This window comes from Oncorhynchus clarkii, chromosome 1 (assembly GCF_045791955.1).
Source record: "Oncorhynchus clarkii lewisi isolate Uvic-CL-2024 chromosome 1, UVic_Ocla_1.0, whole genome shotgun sequence".
Taxonomy (NCBI): domain Eukaryota; kingdom Metazoa; phylum Chordata; class Actinopteri; order Salmoniformes; family Salmonidae; genus Oncorhynchus; species Oncorhynchus clarkii.
This window is the reverse complement of record NC_092147.1, coordinates 11,553,824-11,567,682: the sequence shown is the minus strand read 5'-3', so window position 1 is coordinate 11,567,682 and position 13,859 is coordinate 11,553,824.

Sequence of the window (13,859 nt, the reverse complement as noted above, 5' to 3'; positions counted from 1 at the left end):
CTACGCGAGACGCCCCACACAGGGTTTTGATTGGACACATTATGGCAACAGCTACCAGGCAGGTATTTCAAGTTCTTCAAGTTCGAGCATGTGCTCAGCACCTAACGTAGCGAGCGCAGAAAGACAAGCAAGAGAACCCCTCCTACTGCCATACTACTTATGTAGGCCTACAAACTGTTTTGTTAAGAAACTTATGTTATTTGAGCTGAAATTGGATGATGCTAGGCAAAAAAACAAAACAAAAATGTATGAAATATATATATATTCCAGTTTTACAGTCAGTAACTTATTCTCAATGCATGTGTATTGTGTATATCTGAGGTAAAACACACCAAAGCATATTTTATGCAACATATAGGACAAATATTTTGCGGGTAGTGTTCAGCATTCAACTAAAATAATTACACCGTGTTTGCATCCTAAAAAGTATTTTACTTTCAGACCAGTTTGGAACTTGTGGCAGTTAGCCAGACAGCAATGCACAGCAATAGTCATTGTATGTTACTTCGAACCCACAAATGCAGATACTCAACTAAAGAAGGCCAGTTTAATTGCTCCTTTAATCAGAACAGTTTTCAGCTGTGCTAACATAATTGCAAAATGGTTTTCTAATGATCAATTAGCCTTTTAAAGTGATAAACTTGGATTAGCTAACACAACGTGTCATTGGAACACAGGAGTGATGGTTGCTGACAATAGGCCTATGTAGATATTTCATTAAAAATCTGCCATTTCCAGCTACAATAATCATTTACAACATTAACAATGTCTACACTGTACTTCTGATCAATTTGATGTTATTTTAATGGACAAAAAAAACGTGTTTTTCTTTCAAAACAAGGACATTTCTAAGTGACCCCAAACTTTTGAACGTACATTCTGAATGTAGTGTATAGCAGGCAGTATAATAATATTCACTCTAGATAAGGGTGTCCTGCTGATGAATGTGATGTAGTGAAATAACACTCACCTTGGTAGTTTGTCCCTCTTGATCCTCCAGTGTCATACAGCTTTATAAACTGCAGGGGACAGATGACGCGTGACTATTGTTGTTCACTGTCACAGTTCTTATCACAGTCCACATATGCCCATGCAAGTACACACACTGGATGTATCCCAGTAGCACTGACATAATCCAGAGTACAGAAGAAACATGTCCTGAGTTTCTCTATCCATTCCTGTGCCCATTTCTTCCACCCAAGGAAATGTAACTTTACCTGTCCAGTTCTTTACCTGTCCAGTTCTTTACCTGTCCAGTTCTTTTACCTGTCCAGTTATTTACCTGTCCAGTTCTTTACCTGTCCAGTTCTTTACCTGTCCAGTTATTTTACCTGTCCAGTTCTTAACCTGTCCAGTTCTTTTTCCTGTCCAGTTCTTTCACCTGTCCAGTTCTTTACTTGTCCAGTTCTTTCACATGTCCAGTTCTTTACCTGTCCAGGTCTTTTAGTTCTTTAACCTGTCCAGTTCTTTACCTGTCCAGTTCTTTAACCTATCCAGTTCTTTACCTGTCCAGTTCTTTCACCTGTCCAGTTCTTTTACCTGTCCAGTTATTTTAGTTCTTTAACCTGTCCAGTTCTTTACCTGTCCAGTTCTTTAACCTATCCAGTTCTTTCACCTGTCCAGTTCTTTTACCTGTCCAGTTCTTTACCTGTCCAGTTCTTTTACCTGTTCAGTTCTTTACCTGTCCAGTTCTTTCACCTGTCCAGTTCTTTACCTGTCCAGGTCTTTACCTGTCCAGTTCTTTTAGTTCTTTAACCTATCCAGTTCTTTACCTGTCCAGTTCTTTCACCTGTCCAGTTCTTTCACCTGTCCAGTTCTTTACCTGTCCAGGTCTTTACCTGTCCAGTTCTTTTAGTTCTTTACCTGTCCAGTTCTTTTAGTTCTTTAACCTATCCAGTTATTTACCTGCCCAGTTCTTTCACCTGTCCAGTTCTTTACCTGTCCAGTTCTTTTAGTTCTTTAACCTGTCCAGTACTTTACCTGTCCAGTTATTTTAGTTATTTAACCTATCCAGTTCTTTACCTATCCAGTTCTTTACCTGTCCAGTTCTTTACCTGTCCAGTTCTTTCACCTGTCCAGTTCTTTAACCTGTCCAGTTCTTTACCTATCCAGTTTTTTACCTGTCCAGTTCTTTAACCTGTCCAGTCCTTTTACCTGTCCAGTTCTTTAAGCTATCCAGTTCTTTACCTGTCCAGTTCTTTAACCTGTCCAGTCCTTTTACCTGTCCAGTTCTTTAACCTGTCCAGTCCTTTTACCTGTCCAGTTCTTTAACCTGTCCAGTCCTTTTACCTGTCCAGTTCTTTAACCTGTCCAGTCCTTTTACCTGTCCAGTTCTTTAAGCTATCCAGTTCTTTACCTGTCCAGTTCTTTAACCTGTCCAGTCCTTTTACCTGTCCAGTTCTTTAAGCTATCCAGTTCTTTACCTGTCCAGTTATTTCACCTGTCCAGTTCTTTACCTATCCAGTTCTTTACATGTCCAGTTCTTTAACCTGTCCAGTCCTTTTACCTGTCCAGTCCTTTTACCTGTCCAGTTCTTTACCTGTCCAGTTCTTTAACCTGTCCAGTCCTTTTACCTGTCCAGTTCTTTAACCTGTCCAGTCCTTTTACCTGTCCAGTTCTTTAACCTGTCCAGTTCTTTAACCTGTCCAGTCCTTTTACCTGTCCAGTTCTTTAACCTGTCCAGTCCTTTTACCTGTCCAGTTCTTTAACCTGTCCAGTCCTTTTACCTGTCCAGTTCTTTAAGCTATCCAGTTCTTTAACCTGTCCAGTTCTTTAACCTGTCCAGTCCTTTTACCTGTCCAGTTCTTTAACCTATCCAGTTATTTACCTGTCCAGTTCTTTAACCTGTCCAGTCCTTTTATCTGTCCAGTTCTTTAAGCTATCCAGTTGTCCTACCTGTCCAGTTCTTTACCTATCCAGTTCTTTACATGTCCAGTTCTTTAACCTGTCCAGTCCTTTTACCTGTCCAGTCCTTTTACCTGTCCAGTTCTTTACCTGTCCAGTTCTTTAACCTGTCCAGTCCTTTTACCTGTCCAGTTCTTTAACCTGTCCAGTCCTTTTACCTGTCCAGTTCTTTAACCTGTCCAGTTCTTTAACCTGTCCAGTCCTTTTACCTGTCCAGTTCTTTAACCTGTCCAGTCCTTTTACCTGTCCAGTTCTTTAACCTGTCCAGTCCTTTTACCTGTCCAGTTCTTTAAGCTATCCAGTTCTTTAACCTGTCCAGTTCTTTAACCTATCCAGTCCTTTTACCTGTCCAGTTCTTTAACCTGTCCAGTCCTTTTACCTGTCCAGTTCTTTAACCTGTCCAGTCCTTTTACCTGTCCAGTTCTTTAAGCTATCCAGTTCTTTGCCTGTCCAGTTCTTTAACCTGTCCAGTTCTTTTACCTGTCCAGTTCTTTAAGCTATCCAGTTGTCCTACCTGTTCAGTTCTTTAACCTAACCAGTTGTCCTACCTGTCCAGTTCTTTACCTGTCCAGGTCTTTACCTGTCCAGTTATTTTAGTTCTTTAACCTGTCCAGTTCTTTACCTGTCCAGTTCTTTAACCTATCCAGTTCTTTACCTGTCCAGTTCTTTCACCTGTCCAGTTCTTTTACCTGTCCAGTTCTTTTAGTTCTTTAACCTGTCCAGTTCTTTACCTGTCCAGTTCTTTAACCTATCCAGTTCTTTACCTGTCCAGTTCTTTCACCTGTCCAGTTATTTTACCTGTCCAGTTCTTTACCTGTCCAGTTCTTTCACCTGTTCAGTTCTTTACCTGTCCAGTTCTTTCACCTGTCCAGTTCTTTACCTGTCCAGTTCTTTTAGTTCTTTAACCTATCCAGTTCTTTACCTGTCCAGTTCTTTCACCTGTCCAGTTCTTTTAGTTATTTAACCTATCCAGTTCTTTACCTGTCCAGTTCTTTCACCTGTCCAGTTCTTTTAGGTCTTTAACCTATCCAGTTCTTTAACCTATCCAGTTATTTACCCGTCCAGTTCTTTCACCTGTCCAGTTCTTTACCTGTCCAGTTCTTTTAGTTATTTAACCTGTCCAGTTCTTTACCTGTCCAGTTATTTTAGTTATTTAACCTATCCAGTTCTTTACCTGTCCAGTTCTTTTAGGTCTTTAACCTATCCAGTTCTTTAACCTATCCAGTTATTTACCCGTCCAGTTCTTTCACCTGTCCAGTTCTTTACCTGTCCAGTTCTTTTAGTTATTTAACCTGTCCAGTTCTTTACCTGTCCAGTTATTTTAGTTATTTAACCTATCCAGTTCTTTACCTGTCCAGTTCTTTCACCTGTCCAGTTATTTTAGTTATTTAACCTATCCAGTTCTTTACCTGTCCAGTTCTTTCACCTGTCCAGTTCTTTTAGGTCTTTAACCTATCCAGTTCTTTAACCTATCCAGTTATTTACCCGTCCAGTTCTTTACCTATCCAGTTCTTTACCTGTCCAGTTCTTTCACCTCTCCAGTTCTTTAACCTGTCCAGTTCTTTACCTATCCAGTTCTTTACCTGTCCAGTTCTTAACCTGTCCAGTCCTTTTACCTGTCCAGTTCTTTAAGCTATCCAGTTCTTTACCTGTCCAGTTATTTCACCTGTCCAGTTCTTTACCTATCCAGTTCTTTACCTGTCCAGTTCTTTAACCTGTCCAGTTCTTTAACCTGTCCAGTCCTTTTACCTGTCCAGTTATTTCACCTGTCCAGTTCTTTACCTATCCAGTTCTTTACCTGTCCAGTTATTTAACCTGTCCAGTCCTTTTACCTGTCCAGTTCTTTAAGCTATCCAGTTCTTTACCTGTCCAGTTCTTTAACCTGTCCAGTCCTTTTACCTGTCCAGTTCTTTAACCTGTCCAGTCCTTTTACCTGTCCAGTTCTTTAACCTGTCCAGTCCTTTTACCTGTCCAGTTCTTTAACCTGTCCAGTCCTTTTACCTGTCCAGTTCTTTAAGCTATCCAGTTCTTTACCTGTCCAGTTCTTTAACCTGTCCAGTCCTTTTACCTGTCCAGTTCTTTAACCTATCCAGTTCTTTACCTGTCCAGTTCTTTAACCTGTCCAGTCCTTTTACCTGTCCAGTTCTTTAAGCTATCCAGTTGTCCTACCTGTCCAGTTCTTTAACCTATCCAGTTGTCCTACCTGTCCAGTTCTTTTACCTGTCCAGTTCTTCCACTTGTCAGTTATTTCACCCGTCCAGTTCTTTTACCTGTCCAGTTCTTTTACCTGTCCAGTTCTTTTACCTGTCCAGTCCTTTTACCTGTCCAGTCATTTTACCTGTCCAGTCCTTGTACCTGTCCAGTCCTTGTACCTGTCCAGTTATTTTACCTGTCCAGTCCTTTTACCTGTCTAATGGTGAAAGATCTCGTCTCATCCACAAAATGTTGTGGTTCAATTTGTCAGAACTATAGAACTATAGAACTATAGTAATGAATCTGTCTGGTTAACATTGATCAATGGGAGCACAGTGGTGTCTCAAATAGTGGGAATTGGTTTGCCCAAATGTAGGGATCGGTTTACCTACAATCACGTGATAGCAGCAATACTTTATTGTAGGAATCGGGTAGCCTGGAAGCAAGAATCAGATAGCCTGCCAGTAGGAATCGATAGGCCTACTAGATAATAGTTATAATATACTGTAAATATAAATCAGTTTGCACACATGAGAGGGCTAATGAAGTTGGTAAAAGTAAGAGAGAAGTTGAAGGTAATAACAGAAAGTTGACTTTAATAATTTGGTTGGTAATAGGATGGGTTGAGAGGGAGGGACAGAACAGTGGTTGGGTAGAAATGTGTTGGTTGAGAAACGTAGTTGGATAAAGAGATGAAATTGTATGTGTGTATAATGGGTTATTAAAGATTTGATAAAGTAACAATAGAAAAGACTTAAAAAAATAATTATATATATATATATATATATATATACAACTTGAGTACAGTGTATTCGGAAAGTATTTAGACCCCTTGAGATTGTTTTGTTACGATTTGTTATGTTTCATCCTTATTCTAAAATGCATTAAATTGTTATTTTTCCTCATCAATCTACACACAATACCCCATAATGACAAAGCAAAAACAGTTTATTAGAAAAGGAAATATCACATTAACATAAAAATTCAGATCCTTTACTCAGTACTTCATTGAAGCACATTTGGCAGCGATTACAGTCTTCTTCGGTATGATTCTGTATTTGGGGAGTTTCTCCCATTCTTCTCTGCAGATCCCCTCAAGCTCTGTCAGGTAGGTTGGGGAGCGTCACTGCACAGCTATTTTCCTGATTGGTGGAGTGCAGGAGAGATGGTTGTCCTTCTGGAAGGTTCTCCCATCTCCACAGAGGAACTCTGGATCTCATTCAGAGTGACCATCGGGTTCTTGGCCACCTCCCTGACCAAGGCCCTTCTCCCCCGATTGCTCATGTAACAGTATAGCTTCCGTCCCTCTCCTTGCCCCAACCTGGGCTTGAACCAGGGACCCTCTGCACACATCAACAACTGACACCCACGAAGCATCGTTACCCATCACTCCACAAAAGCCACGGCCCTTGCAGAGCAAGGGGAACAACTACTTCTAGGTCTCAGAGCGAGTGACGTCACTGACTGAAACACTATTAGCGCGCACCACCGCTAACTAGCTAGCCATTTCACATCGGCCACACTCAGTTTGGCCGAGGAGCCAGCTCTAGGAAGAGTCTTGGTGGTTCCAAACTTCTTCCATGTAAGAATGATGGAGGCCACTGTGCTCTTGGGGACCTTCAATTCTGTAGAAATGTTTTGGTAGCCTTCCCCAAACCTGTGCCTCGACACAATCCTTTCTCGGAGCTCTACGGACAATTCCTTCGACCTCATGGCTTGGTTTTTGCTCTGACATGCACTGCCAATTGTGGGACCTTATATAGACAGATGTGTGCCAATCCATTTGTAAAAACATCTCAAGGATGATCAATGGAAACAGGATGCACCTGAGCTCAATTTCGAGTTTCATGGCAAAGGATCTGAATACTTATTTTCATAAGGTAGTTCTGTTTTTTGTTGTTGTTTTTTTTATAACATTTGCACAAATTTCTAAAAACCTGTTTTCATTATGGGTTATTGTAGATTGATGAGGGAAAACAATATTTTAGAATAAGGCTGTAATGTAACAAAATGAGGAAAAGGTCAAGGGGTCTGATTACTTTCCGAATGGACTGTACGTCAGTGGTGTGGAAAGTACTCTGAGAAATGTTCAGTGGTCACCTTAAGGATCATTTGATAATAACCAGCCACAATAGGGATGCCCCTCAGGGGAAACAGCTTCTTTAATACAGCAATGCCCACAAGTACAAGTAGACCCATCTGGCCCAAACATTATGGTAAAAATACAGGGAAAATATATTCCTGTTGGTAGATATGGGTGCTACTACATCCACTTTTGGTTTAAAAAAAAAATGGATTTCACCTACCCCTAACCATGCCCTGTTCAATAGGACCAATGAATGTTGAACATGATTTTCTATATTCACCCACCCAACCATTTAACTTGCTAAGTAGAGACTTGTTAACTAAACTTAATGCTACGATTGATTGTACCCCTGGTCATGGAGTTCTCAGTGACATCCCAAACGATAAGGTATTGAACCAATGTGTAAGTAGGAAAGTTGGGGGTATGACACTGCCTCCCAGTCTATTCTGTCCCAGGTACCAGAAACCTTATGGACGGAGCATTCCAATGAACAGGGACTGATATGCAGTGCCAGCCTAGTGGTAATTAATGTTGATCCCAAGAAGAAACTCCCCAGGTTACCTCAATATCACAATTAAGACGGAGGCAACAGAAGGGATTAGAACGATTATTCAATCACTGCTGGCACAGGGTAAACTGCTTGTAACAAAACGTTTTTGCAACACACCTATTTTTCCAAAACCTGGGACAGATGAGTGGCGCCTGACTCAGGACCTGAGAGCTGTAAATTATGTGGTTATCCCAGTTTATCCTGTGTTACCCAACCCAGTTCCCATCCTGTCATCAGTTCACCTGGAAGCAGAATTGTTTACTGCAATAGATCTCTGTAGTGCGTTTTTCTCTGTTCCAGTGCACAAGGATAGTCAGTACCGGTTTGCATTATATGGGGGACATCTTGGTGGCATCTAGGAGCAGAGAAACACACACTAAGGATGTTACCACAGTAGCACACAAAAGCCACAAGGCATCCAAAAATAAAATATAGCTATGTCCATCTGGGGTTTGGTATTTGGGTCATCATCTCTCCCGTGGTCAGAGCTCCCTCACCGATGCTAAAGTTAAGTCTATTTTAGACTGACCCGAACCAACTACACCCCGCCAGATGAGAGCATTTTTTGGAATGGCAGGTTACTGTCGTTAGCGGATTCCTGACTATTCCATCCTTGCCCCTGATCTTGAGAGCTGTCTTAAAAAGGAAGTTTATCTCTCCACTTCTGAATTGTCTGATGTATTTTATAATTTAGGTGAATTACATATTAATCTCAAAATAATAGACATTTAATGAGTGTGAGGCAGAAAGTGAATATCCAATGGTAATTGGTAATAAATATATACAGTAACATTGTTAGGGTAGAATAAAATACAAACAATGCCTTTCAATATGTAGAAAGTAAAAGGGGACAATGGCATCCCAGTGAACAGACCTTATCATGTTTGTTTTGTTCGTTTTAAAAACCTTAGAATAGGGGTAAAAACAGAACATTGTTTGGCAGTGATCCATGTGCATTAGCAGTGGTGATTGAGAGGGTTATCCCATTGAGAAGAGTAAAAGGATCCTACTTGAAGGATACAGATAGTGAAGGTAACAAAGACAGTCTTCTATTAAGGCAAGTCGTCCGGGTCCTGAGGCAGCAAAGCATCCCCAAACCACCACCATGCTTGATCGTTGGTATAAAGATTCTTACTGTGAAATCCAGTTTGGTTTTCGCCAGACAGAATGGGACCCATCTCATCCAAATTCTTCTCTGTATCATAGAATTCTACAGGAGAATGTCAGGACATCTGTCTGTGAGCTGAAGTGGAAGCGCAGCTGGGACATGCAGCAAGACAATGATCCAAAACACACAATCAGGTCTACATGAATATGGCTAAAAAGCAACACATTTTAAGGTTTGGAATGGCCTAGTCAAAGTCCAGACCTAATCCCAATTGAGATGTTGTGGCAGGACTTGAAACGAGCAGTTCATGCTTGAAAAACCCACTAATGTCACTGAGTTACAGCAGTTCTGCATGAACAAGTGGGCCAAACTTCCTCCACAGAGACGTGAGAGACTGATCAACAACTACAGGAAGTGTTTGGTTGGAGTCATTGCAGCTAAAGGTGGCACAACCAGTTATTGAGTGTAAGGGGGCAATTACTTTTAAACTCAGGGCATTGGGTGTTGTATAACTTTAAGGAAATAAATAAACTAAGTATGTAATTGTTGTGTTATTTGTTCACTCAGGTTCCCTTTATCTAATAGGTTTAGGTTGAAGATCTGATAACATTCAGTATATAAAAAAATGCAAAAGTAGAGAAAATGAGAAAGGTGGTAAATACTTTTTTACAGCTCAGTGTACACAACTGGAGCTGGATTGACCTTATATGTAGTACATTTTGATATCTGTTGACTGTGTGAGGGAGGCTGATGGTGAATGTCCCATTTTTCAACATTCAGTATGAAAAATATACAACAATAGAGAAGATTAGAAAGGGGGGGGCAAGTGCTTTTTCACAGCACCGTATCTCTCAGTATTGGCCACCATTAAGTGGATATTTGAGTGATATAAAATGAACTATACCTTCTAGAAAGTATGAATGGTTTAGGTTAACTTCCCATCCTTCGTGCCTGTCATGCAGCAAAAGTGTGCATTTCCCGATGTACTGTCAGCTGATAATGTTTACTTTGCAAGCTACCGGTAGAAACTTTATAGAAATGGCTAAACATATAATGGTAAGTATTTTTTAAAGATGTATTTTTTTTAATTACCTTTATTTAACTAGGCAAGTCAGTTGAGAACAAACAAATTAAGAACAAAACCCTAACCCGGACGACCCTGGGCCAATTGTGCACCGCCCTATGGGACTCCCAATCATGACCGGTTGTGATACCACCTGGAATCAAACCAGGTTCTGTAGTGACGCCTCTAGCACTGAGATGCTGTATCTTAGACCGCTTCACCACTCGCGAGCCCTACTAGTAGACCTAATGTACTTTTTTCTCCAACAAATGTAGGCCTACCTAGTGAAGTTGTGATGGCTAGCTAATAAACTAACTTTCAGGGGATAAACTAGACGGCTATATACAAATATTGTTTGATGTGCTTGCTAACAATAGTGGTGATGACAGTAGTCCAACCGACAACTTTACCAGGACGAGGACTTACTGATGTCAAGCTCTTTCCAAAAGCCCAATCTCTGATGAAGCAAGCTAAATGACACATGTTGTTTGCTTAGCTAGCTAGCTAGCTACATACCAAACAGATAGTCTACCCTCACGTATCTGAAATTGCATGATGATTTAATGTTTCCTGATCATGAATAGCACGCAGTTACTTGTTGTATATCTCTGATGATAGAGCTAAATGTGGAATAAACGGAAATATGTAGTTCTGACTATCCTCTTCAAGAGGGGGATGATATTACAACAAAATAGTTATAACGTATTTAACAATCCCTTAATAATGGCACTAAGTCAATGGCATTTGAAATGAGACAAATATTCCCTCCCCACAAAAAAAATGAAAAGAAATCATGATAACTATGTAAAGGTTCTATAATTCCTTAAACCAACCCTTCAATTTAATCCTGACCTTGAGGCCTCAGGAATGTTACGTTTTAGCTGACACACTCACGCCCGTACACACTCACACACAGAGCAAGTTACAAACATTCTTGACTTCAGTGGAGACAGCGGCCTCCTGCAGGGTAGGGTGTAGTAGTGGCCTATGCATTCCATCCATCTTGAGAGCCATTCAAACCCACACAATATACTGTCTGTCTGGTGGATGCGAGAGAAGATACAAACCACCATACAAACCACCTAAAGGAACAACAGCAACAGGAAATCCTAATGATTTAAGGAAAAGCCTATCTAGCACACTAATACAAACTTAGAATTACATGAGTCAGAATAACAAGTCCTTCATTCAGAATTTTGAATGAGAAATGACATGAGTCAGTATAATAATCATGTACAGTTGAAGTCGGAAGGTAACATACACTTAGGTTGGAGTCATTAAAACTCGTTTTTTAACCACTCCACACATTTCTTGTTAACAATCTAGTTTTGGCAAGTCGGTTAGAACATCTACTTTGTGCATGACACAAGTCATTTTTCCAACAATTGTCTACAGACAGATTATTTCACTTATAATTCACTATATCACAATTTCAGTGGGTCAGAAGTTTACATACACTAAGTTGACTGTGCCTTTAAACAGCTCGGAAAATTCCAGAAAATGATGGCAGGGCTTTAAAAGCTTCAGCTTCATCATCTGAGTCAATTGGAGGTGTACCTATGGATGCATTTCAAGGCCTACCTTCAAACTCAGTGCCCCTTTGCTTGGGAAAATGGGAAAATCAAAAGAAATTAGCTAAGACCTCAGAAAAGAATGATAGACCTCCACAAGTCTGGTTCATCCTTGGGAGCAATTTCCAAACGCCTGAAGGTACCACATTCATCTGTACAAACAGTAGTATGCAAGTATAAACACCATGGGACCACGCAGCCGTCATACTGCTCAAGAAGGAGACGCGTTCTGTCTCCTAAAGATGAATGGACTTTGGTGAGAAAAGTGCAAATCAATCCCAGAGCAACAGCAAAGGACCTTGTGAAGATGCTGGCGGAAACAGGTACAAAAGTATCTATATCCACAGTGAAACAAGTCCTATATCGACACACCCTGAAAGGCCGCTCAGTAAGGAAGAAGCCACTGCTCCAAAACAGCCATAAAAAAAGCCAGAATAGGGTTTGCAACTGCACATGGGGACAAATATCATACTTTTTGGAGAAATGTTCTCTGGTCTGACGAAACAAAAATAGAACTGTTTGGCCATAATGACCATCGTTTGGAGGAAAAAGGGAGATGTTTGCAAGCCGAAGAACACCATCCCAACCGTGAAGCATGGGGGTGGCAGCATCATGTTGTGGTGGTGCTTTGCTGCAGGAGGGACTGGGGCACTTCCAAAATAGAAGGCATGATGAGGAATGGAAATTATGTGGATATATTGAAGCAGCATCTCAAGACATCAGTCCTGAAGTTAAAGCTTGGTGGACAATGGATAATGACCTCAAGCATACTTCCAAAGTTGTGGGAAAATGGCTTAAGGATAACAAAGTCAAGGTATTGGAGTGGCCATCACAAAGCCCTTTGTTGGCTTTGTGCAAGCAAGGAGGCCTACAAACCTGTTACACCAGCTCTGAGCAGGAGGAATGGGCCAAAATTCACCCAACTTATTGTGGGAAGCTTGTGGAAGGCTACCTGACATGTTTGACCCAAGTTAAACTATTTAAAGGCAACGCTACCAAATACTAATTGAGTGTATGTAAACTTCAGACCCACTGGGAATGTGATGAAAGAAATAAAATATGAAATAAATCACTACTATTATTCTGACATTTCACATTCTTATAATAAAGTGGTGATCCTAACTGACCTAAGATAGAGAATTTTTACTAGGATAAAATGTCAGGAATTGTGAAAAACTGAGTTTAAATGTATTTGGCTAACACAGAACCCAAACCGGCTGTGCGCGTGCACCATCTTGCATACATTTATTTTGTCCCCCCACACCAAACGAGAACACGAAACGCAGGTTAAAATATCAAAACAAACTCTGAACCAATTCTATTAATTTGGGGACAGGTCGAAAAGCATTAAACATTTATGGCAATTTAGCTAGTTAGCTTGCACTTCCTAGCTAATTTGTCCATTTTTGCGAGCTTGCTGTAGCTAATTTATCCTGGGATATAAACATTGAGTTGTTATTTTACCTGAAATGCACAAGGTCCTCTAATCCACACATAAAACGGTCAACCGAATTGTTACTAGTCATCTCTCTTCCTTCCAGGCCTTTTCTTCTCTTGACTTTATATTGCGATTCGCAACTTTCATAAATTAGGTGCAGTACTGACACTGACCTCGTTTGTCTTTCAGTCACCCACGTGGGTATAACCAATGAGCTGGCACGTGGGTACCTGCTTCTATAAACCAATGAGGAGATGGGAGAGGCAGGAATTGCAGCGCGATCTTTGTCAGAAATACACCTGATTTCTATTTTTCTATTATGGCAACTCAGATGCTCGTTGGCGCGCACGAGCAGTGTGGGTGCAATAATTGAATAACATAGATTTCCACATTTATGTGATCAGCCTGTAAGGTGTATGTAAACTTCCAACTTCAACTGTACATTTTTAAAAAGGCACACATAGCCTACATATCAATGCATACGCAGACGACACCATTCTGTATACTTCTGGCCCTTCTTTGGAAACTGTGTTAACAACCCTCCAGGCAAGCTTCAATGCCATACAACTCTCCTTCCGTGGCCTCCAATTGCTCTTAAATACAAGTAAAACTAAATGCATGCTCTTCAAACGATCGCTGCCTGCACCTGCCCGCCTGTCCAACATCACTACTCTGGACGGCTCTGACTTAGAATACGTGGACAACTACAAATACCTAGGTGTCTGGTTAGACTGTAAACTCTCCTTCCAGACCCACATCAAACATCTCCAATCCAAAGTTAAATCTAGAATTGGCTTCCTATTTCGCAACAAAGCATCCTTCACTCATGCTGCCAAACATACCCTTGTAAAACTGACCATCCTACCAATCCTCGACTTCGGCGATGTCATTTACAAAGTAGCCTCCAATACCCTACTCAACAAATTGGATGCTTTGTCACCAAAGC